Here is a 19,383-nt window from a genome sequence, read left to right as displayed (position 1 = left end):
TCTGACTCCATATTTCTTCCTCATGCCTTTAAACACTGTGTACAATATGCTGGAGGGTAGCAATAAATAGGTGAGTCAGGATGAAATAAATGTCACAGTTGATACCCACAACACGTCCTGGCTAGGTAGCCAGGACCAGACCCTGCAGGTCTCTCTCTAGGAACCTGAGCTGTACGCGTCTCACTATCATCCTGTATATTCCTCCTGCAGAATTGCGGTGGCTCAATGGAAGCAGGCAACACCAGTAAGTTCAGTGAATTCTTCTTCGTGGGCCTCACCGATGACCCTCAGCTTCGGCCCATCTTCTTTGCCCTCTTCTTCCTCATCTACGCAGTCACAGTGGTTGGAAACCTAGGCCTCTTTGCTTTCATTGTGGTGTGCTCCCGACTCCACACTCCCAGGTATTTCTTCCTCAGCAACCTGTCCTTTCTTGCCTCTGTTATTCTTCAGTCACAGTCCCCAAAATGTTGATGGAGTTTTTCTCTGGTTGCCAAACCATCTCCTTCTCTGGTTGAGTGATCCAGACAACTCGCTTCATGATCTTTGCTGTCACTGAGTTCTTCCTCTCAGCCTCCATGGCCTATGACTGCTACGTAGCCATCTGCCACCCTCTACTCTACCATGCAATCATGTCTCCGACGCTCTGTTGCAGCTAGTGACTGCCAGCTATGCAGTGGGCCTGACGAATACAGTGCTCCTCACTAGCTCAACCTTTCATCTCATCTTCTGTAAGTCCCATGTCATCACTCATTACTTCTGTGATATCCCTCCCCTTTTATAACTCTCCTGCTCTGACACACAGGTCCTTCAGCTTCTCCTCTTTGCCTGTGGTGGTTTTAATGTGTCAGTGCCCCTCACAGTAGTCCTGGACTCCTACACTTGTGTCTTTATGGCTATCATCAGAATCCCCTCAGCCCAGGGCAAACACAAGACCTCCACTTGTACATCCCACCTGACTGCTGTCAGCCTGTACTATGGAACCACTGCGTTCATTTACTTGCGCCCAACCTCTGAGTACTTATTAGGCAGGGGCAGGCTGGTCTCTGTATTCTACACAGTGATCATCCCCATGCTTAACCCCATGATCTACAGTCTGAGGAACAAAGATGTGAAGGAAACACTTGAGAACATTCTCAAGAAGGCCTCACAATTCTTCTCGCACCCCATACCCAGATTTCCATGATATTCTATGCAGTAAAGGAAGGACAGAGAAGGGAATGAGCAGCAGGTGACATATTTTTGGCCACCAACCATGTCTCAAGCATTATTCTAGGAATTTTAAATAGATTATGCTTTGAATCCTCTCCCCAACTCTGGAAGTCAAGTATTATTGTATTAGTTTTAGAGATGAGGAAACTGAGGTTCTGAATGGTTTGGTGATTTGTTCAAGGTCATATAGCTAGAATGTGGTTCGATTTAGGACCTAGGTTTCAATTCAGGACCATTTGAAACTCCCTTCCTATTGCATTACACTTTCTGCATGAGGCAAGATGCCACCCTCTCTATTAACCTTCAGGATCAAATGTTTCTGAAGTTTTTCCCTTTCTGGTAAATCTTGTATCTCAAATTTGTAATAGATTCAGTACCCTAAGACCCACTCCTTTTCTTTACCTGTGGCTTTGTATCATGCCTTATTTGGTCATTACATTAATCGAACACACTGTGTACAGAGCCCTATACCAGATGCAGGGGTGGAGAGGGATAACAATGGAGAAATCTATGGACTAACTTTTGGCACCTTTCAATTTATTTAGAGGAAGACAGAAGATCTCACCCAAAAGGCAACCAAACTATGACTTTTCATTAAAATGGACACTTATTGAGTTCTTTCTATGTGATAAATGCCAAATCAGTTACCTCATAATCCTCTTCCTAAAAGATTGCTCCCATTTTATGGATGAGAATGTGTGTGTGCTCAGTTGCTTCAGTCTTGTCCGACTTGCAACCCTATGGGCTGTAGCCCACCAGGCTCTTCTGTCCATGCAATTCTCCAGGTAGGAATACTGGAGTGGATTGCCATTTCCTTCTCCAGGGGATCTTCCCAACTCAGGGATCCACCCCACATCTTTTATGTCTCCTCCATTGGCAGCAAGTTCTTTACCACTAGTGCCACCTGGGAAGCCCATCCTCATCTCACAGATGAGAATACTGTAGCTAAAAGCATTAAGTAACTCACTCAAGGTAGCACCCAGCTAAATAATGATGAATATAGGATTTGAATCCAGGTCTGTTTGTCCAAAAAGCTGATGTTTTCCCATTCTGCTGTATCACCTCCTGGATTACTCGAGTGGTTATTAATAACCACCAAGGGATATAAGCTATGAGCCTGGGACTCAAGGCAAAAGAAACAGAATGGATTGGGTTCATAAGAGAGCCTCTAGGAGGAGGCGGGTGGTTGAAATAAAATCTATGAAGAATGAGGAGTGGTAGGAATGGATGAGTAGTGAAGGGAACTGGGAATCAAAGAATGAGATAAAAGAATCTAGATGCATAAAAGGTTGGTTTGGTTGGAATAGGGCAGAAGGCACATTTAGAAGCAAAGGTTATTGACAAAATGGGGAGATGGTTGGGTAGGGTTGATATACTTTCTCTGTAGGTCTTACTAACGTCTAAGCAATTCCTTACTACCATAAGTGAGAAAGTTCTAAATAGAGCTCTGTTTTCCCTAATTTGACCCAAGATGGCTTTGGGTGTGTGGCTACCTACAATTGTGGTAAGAATCGAGTTTTATGGAAGCCAAGACCTCCATAGAACTTTACTCTGCCTTTACTGTGTTTTCTGCCTATAGCCCACGCTACTCAGATTGGCCAGACAACCAACAAATGTGAGGCCTTGGTCACAGGAAGCTATCAGGGAATTCCTTCCAGACTCAAAGCTTGTGGTCAAGTTAGGGTTGGGCAAGGGCTAAACAAGTGTGACCTAGTGTAGTTGCTTCAAGTCTAAAGGCAACCAGACCTAAAGGGGGATCTTATTTTTCTGACACCTTCCTTTTGGGGAGTTCCTCTGTCATAGAGCAGACTTTTCTCTATTTTATTGTTTGCATGGACTATTGCAGTAGCCTCTTAACTGAACTCATGGACTCCAGGCTTGCCCTGACCTGTTTATCCACCATACAGATGCCTTATGATTATTCTAAGCAGAAGTCTGACTGTATCTATTGTTCTACTTTAACCTCCTCAATGGCTTTTCATTGTCCTCAGAATAAACTTCAAATACTTTAACTTACAGGTCCTCCACAATCAGGATCTTACCTCTCAAACTTTATCTTTCACAAGCCCTCTTCCCTTCCTCATACTTCACATCCTTCCCTTTGCACTTCCTCTTTGCTTCATTCACAGCAACCTCACTTTTCATCAGTGAAATATCTTCCCCATATTTCTAATCATGACCTTCCTCCTGAACTGAAAAAAGTGTTCACCCCTTCCTTGGAACTTTAGAACCAATAATTACAGCCTCAGGCATCCTATTTTACCATATTCTATTCCACTTTTCTTACACTCATATCTTGCTTCCTCTACTGATGGTATGCTTGGTAGAGGATGACAAAGGTGTCTCATAGCTATATAACCACCTCAGTGCCTGGAGCAAAGTTGTCATTAATGAAATATTGTTCACAGGAAGAATAAGAACTCTTTACTGGGCTTTGCCCTAGGCATTTGTGTCTACTTCTGAACTCTCTGAAGAGCCAGAGGTATGTCACTAACTCACCCCTCCTTTCCCTTTTCAGTAGTCTACCTCCTATCCAGTATTTACTTCCAGACCTTTTCTTATGCCTCTGCCAGCCCCCCTCCCCAGAACTATAGCATAGCATTTGCAAATACATTGCTGTCTATTGATCTGATGTGTGTTGTATTCCCAACTAGATTAAAGCTCTTTCGGGAAATGGATCACATCTGTATTTTATTTTTCCAATGATAGTAAGCTGTGTAAAACAAGTACCCATTGGATGAACAAGTAGGTATGTGCCTGTAGCAGAAGAGGATTTGTGTGGAGCTCAAAGCAGGGGTAGAGTTAACTAGATATGAGTATAAGAAGGGAATAGGGAGCTAGCATTTATTGTAAGCCTAGTAAAGGCCAGGCACTATGATAAATCCTCAGATAATTGCATTTAATCATCATAACAAATTGACTTAAAATTTTAAAAGTTAAGACTTTGTATTTTTAGAGCAATATTGGGTACACAGCAAGATTCAAGAAAGGGTACAAAGAGTCCCTTTATATATCTTCTGCCCCTACATATACATAGCCTCTCCCATTATCAATATTCCTCACCAGAGTTGTACATTTGTTTCTACTGATGAGCCTACACTGACACATCATAATTACCCAAAGTTCATAGGTTACATTCGAGTTCATCTTGGTGTTATATATTCCAGAGTTCAACAATGTGATTTTTATCTGGAGTGTCAGGGAATTTGTGGCTTGCTTATTACACATATACAACCAGTATGGAATAGAGTCATAATTTTGAACTCAAGTCTGTCTGAATTTAGAGCTTTCACGTTTAACTACCTTTCCAACCTTCATTGGAGTGATCACTTTCTCTAAAATCCTAGATTTGTGCTACACACATGTGGCATCAAGGCACTGAGAGAAGAACACTGGAGACTGAGTCAGTAGCAACACATTTTCTTTAGATTGAGCCTTTGGTTAACACATTTTAGACTCAGAGGGAAGAAATAAATAAAGATAAGGAAGGAAAAAAGGAAGAAATGGAGGGAGGGAAGGAAGAAAAGAGGAAAGAAGGAAAGAAAATATCCTGAAATGTCCTGTCATTCCATTCATTTAGAAAGTGTACGGCGGGAGTGGAGGGCCACTGCACCCTCTGGTCTACTCTTAGCGCTTTCTCCTAAAACTAGGCCCAGGAAGGAGAAGGAGAGATTTCCAAACAGTCACTTTAGCCTCTTGCTCAGATACCTCAGAAAATACCACTTCTCATATGAAAATGCCAAAACTTTCTTAGAAACATATTTTAAGAAAGGGGTTCTTGACAGTGTCTAGAATCTTTAAGGATTTTGACAGTAGCTGTGTGTTCTTTTCAACAACTTCATTAGATTACAATGCCCGGGAGCCCTGCTTAGCTGAAGCAAGGTTGTTAAAGTCTGGTCCGGTAATTTCTTACTCCACTCTGAAGCCATTGTCTCTTTGGTGACTTGAACAAAGTTCCCAAGAGATGCACATTCTAGAAGCAACTGCTTTTCCTTATGAATGAGATAACCCTTAATTTTCAGTGCCCTTGCCTAGGTGATATGACCTCATCACCTTGATTTATTTTACTACTCCTTGTTTGGGCTTCATTGTAAACAATGTGCCTCATCCTCCAAAACCAAGGTATCTTGAGAGCATATTGCCAGGACAGGGCTTGGATTTACTAATTTTATGTATACTAGTAATAACAAACAAGCAAAAGCACTTCTGGATGATTGAAAGAAAGTGAAAGTGAAAGTCATGGCCAACTCTTTGCAACCCTAGGCCAGAATTCTCTAGGCCAGAATATTGGAGTGGGTAGCCTTTCCCTTCTCCAGCAGATCTTCGCAACCCAGGGATCAAACCCAGGTCTCCCACATTGCAGGCGGATTCTCTGCCAGCTGAGCTATAAGGGAAGACCAAGAATACTGGAGTGGGAAGATCCAGCAGATCTTTCTGACCCAGGAATTGAACCAGGGTCTCCTGCATTGCAGGCGGATTCTTTACCAACTGAGCTATCAGGGAAGCCCTGTGGAAGACTGAGTGCCTACAATCCCAGAACTTATTGTTCTACACACAATTTCTCATTCCATTTTACACACAGAGAAACTAAGCTTCTGAAAGGTGAAATAATTTGACAGAATGAGAGAATATTTGACAGATTCTTATTACTAGAAGGGAAATTTTAACACACCCTTCTTAGAAATTAATAAAGCAGATATGGAAGAATATGTAATATTAAGTAACACAATTATGAAGTTTGAGTTAATACACAAACACACATATATAACAAGTCTTGGCACCCCCAAATATAGGACATACATTATTTTCAATCACATTTGAAACATTTACAAAACTGGAACAGAAGGCAAGTATCAAAGTAAGTCTCAATTTTTAAATAAGCAATATCATATTAATAACATTCTCATAAAAATGCAATAAAATACAAAGTAATAAAAAAATACCCCCAAAGCCCCATATACATTTAGACAAAAAACCCTTCTAAATGGAGTAAAGAAAAAATTTAATTAAAATTACAGAGTTATTATTGAATGACATATCAAATTGTAGAGTATAACTGATGTAATATAAGAAAATGTGATGCATGCAATATGAAACAAAATTGTTGAATATTAATATGTTAAACACTCAACTAAATAAGTTAGAAAAGAATCATGAAGCAAATCAGAAGAAAGTAGAAGAAAGAAATATCAAAACAGAAATTAATGAAATAGGAAACAAAAATAAAAATGCTTAATAAAGCCAAAACCTAATTTGATGAAAAGCTTAATGAAAGAGACAATATTCTGATAAGATTGAATAAGTAAAAAAAGAAATTAAGACCTGATCAATTTCATTATGATCAATGAAAATAGGATATTACTAAATAAACATTTTAGATTTCAAAATAAGAGCATGTATGAAATGTTTTGGGAGAAGGAAATGGCAACCCACTCTGGTATTCTTGCCTAGAGAATCCCGTGGACAGAGGAGCCTGGTGGGCTGCTGTCCACGGGGTCACACAGAGTCGGACACGGCTGAAGCGACTTAGCATGCATACATGCATTGGAGAAGGAAATGGCAACCCGCTCCAGTATTCTTGCCTGGAGAATCCTGGGGACAGAGGAGCCTGGTGGACTGCCGTCTATGGGGTCGCACAGAGTCGGACACGACTGAAGCAACTTAGCAGCAGCAGAATGAAATATTTGCTTTAAATATTTTGCATGAAATAAAAATTATGCCAATGAATATAAAAACTTTGATAAGAAATTCTGTTATTGTTGTTAAGTCACTAAGTCGTGTCTGACTCTTTGTGATCCCATAGACTGCAGCCTTCTAGGCTCCTCTGTCCTCCACTATCTCCTGGAGTTTGCTCAAATTCATGTTCATTGAGTCAGTGATGTTACCTAACCATTTCATCCTCTGCCACCCACTTCTCCTTTTGCCTTCAATCCTTCCCAACATCAGGGTCTTTTCCAATTAGTTGACTCTTAATCCTGTAGAAAAATACAAATTAACAAAATTTTATTCAAGAATGAGTTGAAAACATGGGTAGATCAGTAGACACAAAGAAATTCAGTCAGTATCCAAACTCTCTGCCACCAAAGACACAATCCCATATTCTTTTACAGGTAAGTTTTATCAAGCCATCACATAACAGGCAATTTCTACATCATATAAAATGTTCCAGAGAATAGAAAATGATGAAAGCTACCCAATCTATTTCATGTTCATAAAACCTTAATACCAAAACCAGACAAACTTGTTAAAAGATCAAAGATTATATGCCAATCTCACTTTTGATAAAGATCTCAAGAGTCCTAAGTAAAATATTAGTTAATTGAACTCAATAAGTGTATAAAAATAATATGATACAATCAAGTGGGCTTGTTTTCAGGAATTAAAGGGTAGTCTAACCTTAGAATATCTATTACTACAAATCACTACTTAAGCTGATGAAAGAGAAAATAATAAGTACTCATCTCAATAGTTTTAAAAAATCAAATGAAATTCAACCACTCTCTGAGGAAACGAAAAACCTCTAAAGAAATCAAAATAGAGAGAAAAGTTTAATCTGACAATGATTTCTACCAAAAACCTACAATAAACATTATGATTAATGTAGAAGCTTTAGAAACATTTTCTTCAGTACCATGAACAAGATGAGGATAACTGCACTCCAAATTATTATTAAACACTGCATTGGAGAGATCATTGTCAATTCAATAAGACAAAGAATAGAAGTGGATTTAAGTGCTGGAATGGAAAAATGTCATTTAGACTACTTAATTGGTTACATAGAAAATTAAAGAGAATTTTTAGACAAATTATTTTAACTATTAAGGGAGTTCATGAATATTGCTGCATAGAAGATATTTTTTAAAAAGTCAATAACAACCTTATACAGTAGCAAAACTGATTAGAAAACATAATTTTTAATAGTTACCATTCACTGGCTAAAAATAAAGAAAACTGATAACATCAAGTGATTTGAGGATGTGGTACAACTCTTAGAACTTTGAATATATTGCTGGTGGAAATAAAAAATGGTATAGTCATTTTACAAAAGAGATTGGCAATTTTTATAAAGTTAAACATGTATATTTGACCCAGTAACTCCACCATAAGAATTTATCAAGGAGAGATGAAAACATGTCCACACACAGACTTGTCATGTGATGTTTCTAATAGGTTTATTCATTATAGCTAAAGCCTGACATAACCACAAGCAGATGAAAGGATAAACAACATGAGCTGGTGAATAGATCGCTCAGTCGTGTCCGACTCTTTGTGACCCCATGGACTGTAGGCCACCAGGCTCCTCTCTCCATGGGATTCTCCAGGCAAGAGTGCTGGAGTGGGTTGCCATTTCCTTCTCCAGGGGATCTTCCCGACCCAGGGATTGAACCCAGATTTCCCACATTCCAGGCAGACGCTTTAACTTCTGAGCCACCAGGGAAGCATACAAAAGAATACTACTCAGCAATAAAAAGGAAACTACTGACACAAACAAAAACATGGGTGAGTCTAAAAAATATTATTCTGAGTAAAAGAAGTCAGGCACAGAGATCTGTCTACTATATAATTCCACTTATATAAAATTCTAGAAAAAGATCAACTACTGTGAAAATCAGCCAGGGAGCCAGTGTGAGTTGGAAGAGATTCACTTCAAGGGGCATGAGGAAACTTTTTGGAGAGATGGAACTGTTCTACATCTTGATTGCAGTTACCATTACACAATAATATACATTTCTCAAAACTCATCACATAATTGGCGCATTTTATTGTTTGCGAATTACACCTTAATAAAACTAGTTAAAATAAAGCTACCATTCAGGACTTTCCTCGTGGAACAGTGCATAAGCATCCACCCACTAATGCAGGGGGTATGGGTTCAATCCCTGGTCGAAGAAGATTCCACATGCTGCAGAGCAACTAAGGCCCTGGGCCACGACTACTTAGCCTGTGCTCTAGATCCCAGGAGCTGCCGCCACCACTTAGCTCACATGCTGCAACTACTGAAGCCCGGGGGCCTAGAGCCTGTGCTCTGCACCAAGACAGGATCCCACTCACTGCAACTAGACAAAGCCCACATGCACCAACAAAGACCCAACGCAACCAAAAATAAAAAAATAATTTAAAAAAAGCTGAGTGCTAAGTCGCTTCAGTCATGTCCAACTCTTTGCAGCTCTATAGACTGTCGCCCACCAGGCTCCTCTGTCCATGGGGATTCTCCAGGCAAGAATACTGGAATGGGTTGCCGTGCCCTCCTCCAGGGCATCTTCCCCACACAGGGATTGAACTTGTATCTCTTATGTCTTCTGCATTGGCAAGAGGGTTCTTTACCACTAGCGCCACCTGGGAAGCCTCATATTAACAAGCAACAGTATTAACTTAAGTAACACTTTTAACAAAAGATGCCCATGATCTTTGTGGAAAATATTATAAGCACTACTGAAGGACATCAAAGAAGACTTCAATAAAAGGAGATACATACCATGTTTACATATAGAACAATTCATTAGCTTAAAGAAGTCCACAGTTCCAAAAATTTGCCTATCAATTCAAGGCAATTTCAAACAAAGTTCCAACAGGATTTTTCATGAAACTTAACAAGTTGATTCTAAGTGCATGCGTGCTCAGTCGTCTGACTCTTTGCCACCCCACGGACTGTAGCCCACCAGGCTGCTCTGTCCATGGGGATTCTCCAGGCAAGAATACTGGAGTGGGTTGCCATGCCCTCCTCCAGTGGATATGCACAACCCAGGGATCGAACCCACATCTCTTGTGTCTCCTGCACGGGCAGGCAGATTCTTTACCAACAGTGCCACCAGGGAAGCCCCAAGTTGATTCTAAAATTCATATAAAAATTGACACCAAAAATATCCAAGGCAATTAGGAAGAAGAATAAATAGGAAGTATTTATCTTACAGATATCAAGACTTAGAAAACTATAGTAATTAAAATAATGTGATACTTGCATAGAGAGAGACAAACAGATCAGTTGGAGAAAAGAAAGACCCAGACACAAATCTGAGAATACAATGGATACCTGAGCAATACGTGGGTTAGAGATGCCAACAGTTCTTACAGTCAGAAACCCATGTATAACTTACAATCGACCCTTCATATACACACAGTTCCTTCATATCCCTGGTTCCACATTCATAGATTCAGCCACTAATAGTGCGGTACTGTAGTATTTACTGTTGGAAAAAAAATCCACATATAAAAACTAGACCCATGCAGTTCAAACGCATGTTGTTCAAGGATCAACTGTATATGACAGAACTGGCATTGTAGATCATGAGAAGAAAGGATGGACTAGTCAATAAATGGTATAGAAATAATTGCTTATTAATACTGAAACAAAATTAATTCCTATATTTCATCATATATGAAATAAATTCAAGGTGGATTCAATAACAATGTTTTTTTAAAAAACTTCTAAAATTTAAACAAAATTCAGAATAATATATTAATGATATGGGGGTAGGAAAGGATTTTTTAAATAAGGCACAAAAAACACAAATTGTAATTTGTGTTTTTTGTGCCTTATTTAAAAAATCCTTTCCTACCCCCATATCATTAATATATTATTCTGAATTTTGTGAAATGTCATGTATGAAACGAGATGCCAGTCCAGGTTCAATGCACGATGCTGGATGCTTGGGGCTGGTGCACTGGGACGACCCAGAGGGATGGTATGGGGAGGGAGGAGGGAGGAGGGAGGAGGGAGGAGGGAGGAGGGAGGAGGGTTCAGGATGGGGAACACATGTATAATTTTTTTAAATTAAAATTGAAAATAAATAAATAAATAAATAAATTCTAAAAAAAAAAATAAATAAATAAAAGAGTTCACCTGAAACTCTCATCATAGTTACATTTTACAACTTATAAAAATACTGCCATACCAAGTAAATGTGCTGTTGGCAAACCATAACAGAAACAGCATGAATCTATTGACCTTCAGTAAACCTAGGTACAATAAAGACATGTCTATATTGATTAAGCTAGCAAGCTTAAGCTACTTTTAATACCAGATTTTATACTATACATAAAATAGATAACCAAAGAGGACCTAGTGTATAGCACAGAGAACTATACTCAATATTTTCTTTTCCCTTATAGGAAAAGTCTGAGAAAAAAAAAAAAATTTGACCACATCATAAAAAATAAAACCTTCCACTTTTCTATGCTATAAAACAATGCAATAAGCAAAGTTAATAGGTAAGTAACAGACTTGGAGAAGATATTTGCAACAAATATACAATAGACAAATACAGACTCCATAAAGGGCTACATTTATTAAACAACAATCCAAATTAACAATGGACAAAATACTGTTGGACAATACACAAAAAAGAAAACCTGAATGGCCAGTAAGAAGATGAAAACACACTTTTATCCTCACTAATAATCAGGGAAATGCAAATTAAATTAGCACAGAGATACTATTGCATCAGATTACCACAAATAAAAACATCTGCCAATACCAAATGCCAGCAAGAATGTGAGGAAACTGGTAATTGTTTAGGCTACCTGTGGAAATATGTGTTTGCATATCCACTTTTGAGAGCAGTTTGTTTGTACCTAGGAAATGTGAAAATAAAAATATACCCTGAGCCTGCAGTTCAACTCCAAGTTTCCTTTAAAAAGTACGAAAAACATATTCAAGAATATTCTTCACAATATTGTAATGGCTAAAGTTATTAACACAAATATTCATTTTTTCCTAGGCCAAAAAGTTACCAAGCTTTCAATATATAAGAATCTTCCATCCTTTTATTAATCTATCCAGTGCAACATCAAAGCAAAGATTTGAGAAAACTAATTTCAGTTGCAGGACTTTTATTCATAGCAAGTAAGTTACAAAGAAAACCCAACAAACCCACAGTATTCAGTACAAGGAGAAGCAAGACAAATCAACAATGAGTGAACGAAGTACAAGTATCAACAAGGATAGGTCTGAAGAAACAAATGTGAAGTGGTGGAGGTTGTAGGGAAGCAAGGAGCAAAATGTTATGCCATTTGTGCAAAATATAAAATACACAAAATACTATCGCATAGTGTTTACAGATACCTTCTTATGTAGTAGGATAAAAACACAAACATGGAGGACATACAACACCTTTAGGACAGTGGATGCCTCTGGGGCTCAAGAGAAACAGGATTGGGGACAAAAGGAATTTTTGTATGTATACAGTTTTATTTCTTAGAAAACAAATTGTAATGAAAATAAATAATGGCTTATCCATATGCCAGTACAGAATGTAAATGTTAAAATGAGTGAGGCTGATCTATGTATGCAGATACAGAAATATCTCCAAAATATAGTAAATTTAAAAGCTCCCTGAAACTATTATGTATTGTACAATCACTTCTGTGTAAATATGAGAAGATGTAAATGTATATATATGCTGGTATAAGCATAGATGAATAAAATTTCTTCAAGTACCCACAACAAAGTATAGTAGTTGCCTCTGGGGAGAGGGACTATTGGTCTGGGGTTGGCGGAAGCATTAGTTATACTGTTTTAATTATTCACCATGTGCAAATTATGTATTGTTCATTAAAGCTAGTTCTTGAAAAATTCATGAACTTAAAATCAAAGACCTGACACCTTGTATGATCCTTAGGTTGGTACTCTTTGTGTATTGAAGATTATGTAACATTTATTGAGTTTTCTTTTAATAAAACTTTCTGCTGTGCCTTAGTGATGAGCATGTTGGAAATTAGAGGGGAGGTGTCACTCTGGTGGGCTGTCCAGCTGAAACATTTTTTTCATTTCCCTCAAGGCCAAGAGCTACATCTGAGACATCACTGGGTCTCTGAATACAGACTTTTGCCTGTGTTAGTAAATTATATTAATACATTGATTCCTTCATCCTCTCATTTGTTTACTTATGTGATGAATGTTATTAGAGAACAATTATATTTCACTGCAAACATAAAGCTTTTCAAGCACTTTGTCCTTTATGTAGATTTCTCTGGCATGGCCAGAGATTTAGGACTGCTGTTGTTTCTAGGCGAAATGTGAGTTGACATCAAATAACTAAGTCACATGTGAACTTCAGGGTTATGATCCACTTATATGTTTGCAAATACTTAGAAAAGTTATTTTCCTCCACAAATTGCTTTTGGCAAAGTTGAACAATGATGAAGGGACAAAATGGTCTTAGTGATAATGATAGTGATATTACCATTGTCTGAAGCCATTGCCTCCCTTGCTTTTCCAATAACCATCATTCTTTCCTGAATCAACATAACTGCCTCCTTACTGGACTTCCTGTCTTGAGTCTCCTCCTTTGCCTCTAGTTTATTTGCATATCCACTCAAAGTATATAGTTTTCTAAAACACAAACATAGCTATGCCACCTCCCTATTAGAAACCCTTCTCACTGACCTCAGGATAAGGCCCACACTCTTCAGGTTGGTGTACAGGGCCCTCCATCTCCTATGTGTGCCTACATCTCCAGCCTTCATTCCTGTCACTCTTTACTCTAGCATCTGACTGAAACTTATTGGCTGGAAAGCCTTCTATTCATCCTTCAAAATCCAGTGTGTTGTAAAGATTAATGAAATCAGAGAAATAAAAATGCTTTGGAAAAATTCGCAGAGGAGGGGCAAGGTATGGTTTGCAAACTTCATAAGCAGATGGGGACAGTGGTGGTGGCGTGGGATAACAGAAGCAACGGTAATATCTCTACAAGTGCTCTGTTTTGTATGACACTTCACAAAGTCATCAAAGAAATGAGAGAGGCCTCTCTAAGTGTTATACAGAGTTTTACTACCCCACCCAATTCTTTTCTATATAGCCTGGAAAGCGTATAAACCTGCATTGAAAAATCTTACAAGGAGGTCAGATGCAATCAATCCACCAAGGATGAAAACATGACAAGGTAAATGGTTTTAAAAACTACTTCTGACAGCTTGTGTAAGAGGACTTTTGATTATAAAAACTGAAATCTAACTGTTGTGCTTTTAATTAGAATGTAGAATTCACTTAAAGTTGACTGAAGGCTTTAGGGAAAGGGATTTATACTGTTTTAAGGCTGCATTTAATGATGTAAAACAAGTAAGAGTTTTATTTGCAGTTTCAGAAATTCAGATATCTTTGAAGTTAAAAACAAAGCTATCCTCAGCTTCTACTATCAGCAATATCATTAACACATCCCTCAAATATGATATTACTATGGAGTGTACAGATTTCTAGTTGTTAAAGTGTTTCCTGTACCTCATTTGAGTTCCACAGAAAGCCTGTGAGGTCAGCAGGTCATTCCCATTCAAAATAGAACAGTTTGGGATTTAGTAAAGGTAAATGACAGAGAAGGCGATGGCACCCCACTCCAGTACTCTTGCCTGGAGAATCCCATGGGCGGAGGAGCCTGGTGGGCTGCAGTCCATGGGGTCGCTAAGAGTCGGACACGACTGATCGACTTCACTTTCACTTTTCACTTTCATGCATTGGAGAAGGAAATGGTAACCCACTCCAGTGTTCTTGCTTGGAGAATCCCAGGGACGGGGGAGCCTGGTGGGCTGCCGTCTATGGGGTCGCACAGAGTCGGACACGACTGAAGCGACTTAGCAGCAGCAGCAGCAGCAAAGGTAAATGACACACCAGATTGCACATGCAGCAGGAGATGCAAGTCTAGAACCTAGATTTTCTGTCACGAGTTTCATTCCTTTTTCACATTGTATCTTCTCCAAGCTACTGCTTGGTGCTTTAAGCAACCTCTGGGGTCTAGCTTAAATGGATCATGGCTCTGACCTATATGACACGTCAGATACTCCAACTTCCAATTTCACACTATTAGTCAGCAGTCACTGAATGGAAGTTCAGGATGTCATAAGAATCTAACATTGATCTCTCAATTAAAAAGCAAAGTTCCCCTGGGAGCCAAACTTAAAGATAATTGGTTTTCTTAGTTGAACTGTATCTATCAGTCCCTGCTTGCAGAAGGTTGTAGGAGTGTTTAAAACACAGTTTTAAACAAGGCAAGCACTGTACTCTTTCTAAACCCAAAGGAGGTCACTGCAGGAGCTAAACATGCTTTGGTGACAACCACGTGAAAACTGAAAAAGCCTTTCAGGTGAAGTACTCCTAGTTCTTCCTTTCTGAAGCTTGGTGGGCTCCAGGGAAGTTAGGGAGAAAAGTATAATTCTGCAGATATAAAAGGAAAGGTTGTAAAGCTATGATTCTTAAGGTCCTGTTGGATATTTTTAAAGGATATATATTAATGTCTCTTATGATGTTACTGGATCTACTCCTGGTCAGGCAACATAATGGGGGTACAGCAAACCAGCTACCTGTCTTAGCAATCTTCTCTGGTTTCTACTAAGTATTTTGGGCTCCACACACGCAGATGGAACAAGACAGGCTCTGAGGTAGCAAAGTGAAAATCTCTACCATGGGCTCATCATAGCCATCTAGAATGGCTTAACTTTCCAAACTCAAGTGGAAGGAAAAAGATGAGGTAATTATCTTGATAATCCCTATCCACACCCATTGCTATCCCCGTCTCCTCTTGTGAAAGATGATCGTTCTTTCTTATCTGAAGATAATGCCTCCTCTTGTGTATTTGCCCATCTGTCTGTCGCTCAGTCGTGTCTCACTCTTTGCAACCCCATGAACTATAGCCGGTAAGTCTCCTCTGTCCATGGGATTTTTTTCAGGCAAGAACACTGGAATGGGTTGCCATTTCTTCCTTCAGGGGATCTTCCCGATCCAAGGATCAAACCTGCATCTCCCAAGCCTCCTGCTTTGGCAGGCGGATTCTTTACCATTGAGCCACCTGGGAAGCCCATATTTCCCAATCTCGTCCCTTCTAGCCTCCTCTGAGACCCTCCTTACTCCATCAGTCATCCCTTTGCATGTCTTTCATATTTACTTCTCTCTGGACTTAGACTCTTGATGGAGTTTCTCCCTCATTAGCAAGCAAAATCAAGAATAAAGAAGAGTATTTTCTCTCAATTCTCTCTTCTACCTCTCCTTTTTTTGTTTTTGTTTTTGTTTGGCTCTCTCTCTCTCCTTTATTTCACCAATGGTCTTAATAAAAAAAAAACCACATCTGTTGTTATTTTACCTCCCCACCTCAGTACGGTCAGGATCCTTGTCTCAGTCCTCCAATATTCATGGCATCTTCTTTACTAACAATTGTCATGATTCTTTTCCTCACTTGGACTCATGACATCACTCTCTTTGTTTCTCCCACTTTAACTCATTTTAAAAAATTATCTGGAATTTCTTTCTCCAAAAATGTGTGTATGCTCCCCTCCTTTTCTGTCTTCAGCCTCCTACTCATTCTGTTCCAACAACCTTTCTGAAATCAATGGCCAACATGGTCCTTAGGTAACTGGACCTTTTCCCACATTATTCCCTCTGCCTGAAATGCCTTCTCTTTTCTTCTTCTAAGAAGATACTAGTTTTTCTGGACAACTACCATAGCTCTGAAACAGTTTACTTCATCCTACCTTCCAAATCCCTTTTTCCTAAAGCTGATTTTTTGTTACATCTTCATCATGGAGCTCTACCTCCCTTTCTGATATTTGTTGTCCAGCTCAGAGGATGGCAATGGCCACATGACTCCAATCATTCAGTTACTGGACAAAAATTCTTGGCTCATAATATGATTAGCATCTTGTAAATTCACATTTATTCCAATACACTTAAGATTAACTTTCTATCTCCAAGAGAAAGAATTATAATTGAAATACAAGTATTGATACAATGTGATGGTGTAGTAATGATCATATGCAGTTTTCTTATCTGAAAATCAGATGAGACCAATCAAAGACCTACCCCCAGATACCTCATAAAATTTTGGGGAGATTAAAAATAATGATGGTTCTCTGAAAATTATTAAGCTGCTGACACATAAGTTACTAAACTGAAGGGAAATCTTTCTTCACGTACTTACGTATCACACATTAAGGGCTGGACACTGAAGAGAGACAGAAAGAGAGCAAAAAACATAAGAGCATGGTATAATAGAACAAGAATTAGAAAATAAGACTGGGTATCATTTCTCAGACTGTTACTAAATAGATCTGCTGCTGCTGCTGCTAAGTCGCTTCAGTTGTGTCCGACTCTGTGCGACCCCATAGACGGCAGCCCACCAGGCTCCCCCGTCCCTGGGATTCTCCAGGCAAGAACATTGGAGTGGGTTGCCATTTCCTTCTCCAATGCATGAAAGTGAAAAGTGAAAGTGAAGTCGATCAGTCGTGTCTGACTCTTAGCGACCCCATGGACTGCAGCCTACCAGGCTCCTCTGTCCATGGGATTTTCCAGGCAAGAGTACTGGAGTGGGGTGCCATTGCCTTCTCTGAAATAGATCTGAGATCCTAAGAAAGACAAATTACCTATCTGAATTTTCTTTTTTAGTTACAAAATTAAAGGGTTGGTCAAATGATATTTTTTATGTCCTTTTTGTGTGGATCACAATAAACTGTGGAAAATTCTAAAAGAGATGGGAATAACAGACCACCTGACCTGCCTCTTGAGAATATGTATGCAGGTCAGGAAGCAACAGTTAGAACTGGACATGGAACAACAGACTGGTTCCAAATAGGAAAAGGAGTACATCAAGGCTGTATATTGTCACCCTGTTTATTTAACTTCTATGCAGAGTACATCATGAGAAATGCTGGGCTGGAAGAAGCACAAGCTGGAATCAAGATTGCCGGGAGAAATATCAATAACCTCAGATATGCAGATGACACCACCCTTATGGCAGAAAATGAAGAGGAACTAAAGAACCTCTTGATGAAAGTGAAAGAGGAGAGTGAAAATGTTGGCTTAAAGGTCAACATTCAGAAAACAAAGATCATGGCCTCTGGTCCCATCACTTGATGGCAAATAGATGGGGAAACAGTGTCAGACTTTATTTTTCTGGGCTCCAAAATCACTGTAGATGGTGATTGCAGCCATGAAATTAAAAGACGCTTACTCCTTGAAAGGAAAGTTATGACCAACCTAGATAGCATATTCAAAAGCAGAGACATTACTCTGCTGACAAAGTTCAAAGCTATGGTTTTTCCAGTAGTCATGTATGGATATGAGAGTTGGACTATAAAGAAAACTGAGTGCAGAAGAATTGATGTTTTGAGCTGTGGTGTTGGAGAAGACTCTTGAGAGTCCCTTGGACTGCAAGGAGATCCAACTAGTCTATCCTAAAGGACATCAGTCCTGGGTGTTCATTGGAGGGACTGATGTTGAAGCTGAAACTCCAATACTTTGGCCACCTGATGCGAAGAGCTGCCTCATTTGAAAAGACCCTGATGCTGGGAAAGATTGAGGGCAGGAGGAAAAGGGGATGACAGAGGATGAAATGGTTGGATGGCATCACCAACTCAATGGACATGGGTTTGCATAGACTCCGGGAGTTGGTGATGGACAGGGAGGCCTGACATGCTGCGGTTCACGGGGTCGCAAAGAGTTGGACACGACTAAGGGACTGAACTGGAACTGGAACTTGTCTTTAATAAACAATAGAAGGAAGGAAATGGGAGAGGCGTATCATAGAGTCCCTCATTACAACTTCTGTTTCAAATATTCCCCAACTCTCTTGCCTCTCTTTTCTTCCATTGTTTCATTTGTCGACTTCCAAACCTGATTGAATCCAACTATTTGCCTACTCCACCCTAGCAGTCAAACATTTCCAGTAAAGATTGTCTAAAGAAGCAGTGCAGTTACACCTTAAACGTGTGCTCTCAAAGATTAAATGCCACTCAAAACTGCCTGCAAGTTTTAGTGTTTTTTCTAGAAGGATAGCATTTTCATTTGTAAATATGACTATTTTACAGCTTTTCCTCTGCCCTCAAACCTCCCATATGTCTTCCTTTATCTTCACTCTTACATGATAACATCTTCTTCTACTTCATTGAGAAAACAGAAACCACTAGAAGTGGAGTCCATCATCTTCTAAGATTAAATGTTGCAACTTAACTACATCTATTTACTCTAGCCTTCCTCTAAAAAGATGAAGTTTCCATGCCCTTACCAAAGTTTAAACCCTCCACTTCTGCTCTGTTTCCTGTCTGCTCTCACTTTATAGGAGATTTCATTCTTAAAATTACCTCCTCATTTACCTATGTATCATCAATAACCCATCTATGCTGGATCATTCTCATCAGCATGCGAAAGAGAAAGTCAATGCTTATCTCTCTAGAGTTACCACTCAATTTCCCTGTTCC

The 19,383-nt window shown here is 39.3% G+C and overlaps 1 pseudogene; it reads left to right on the top strand.

The window, feature by feature from the left end:
• Window positions 226-1,174, top strand: OR5BP2P (olfactory receptor family 5 subfamily BP member 2, pseudogene; annotated as a pseudogene).

This window comes from Bos taurus, chromosome X (genome assembly GCF_002263795.3).
Source record: "Bos taurus isolate L1 Dominette 01449 registration number 42190680 breed Hereford chromosome X, ARS-UCD2.0, whole genome shotgun sequence".
Lineage (NCBI taxonomy): Eukaryota > Metazoa > Chordata > Mammalia > Artiodactyla > Bovidae > Bos > Bos taurus.
The sequence above is the reverse complement of the archived record's forward strand: the minus strand, read 5'-3'. Positions and strand labels throughout refer to the sequence as shown.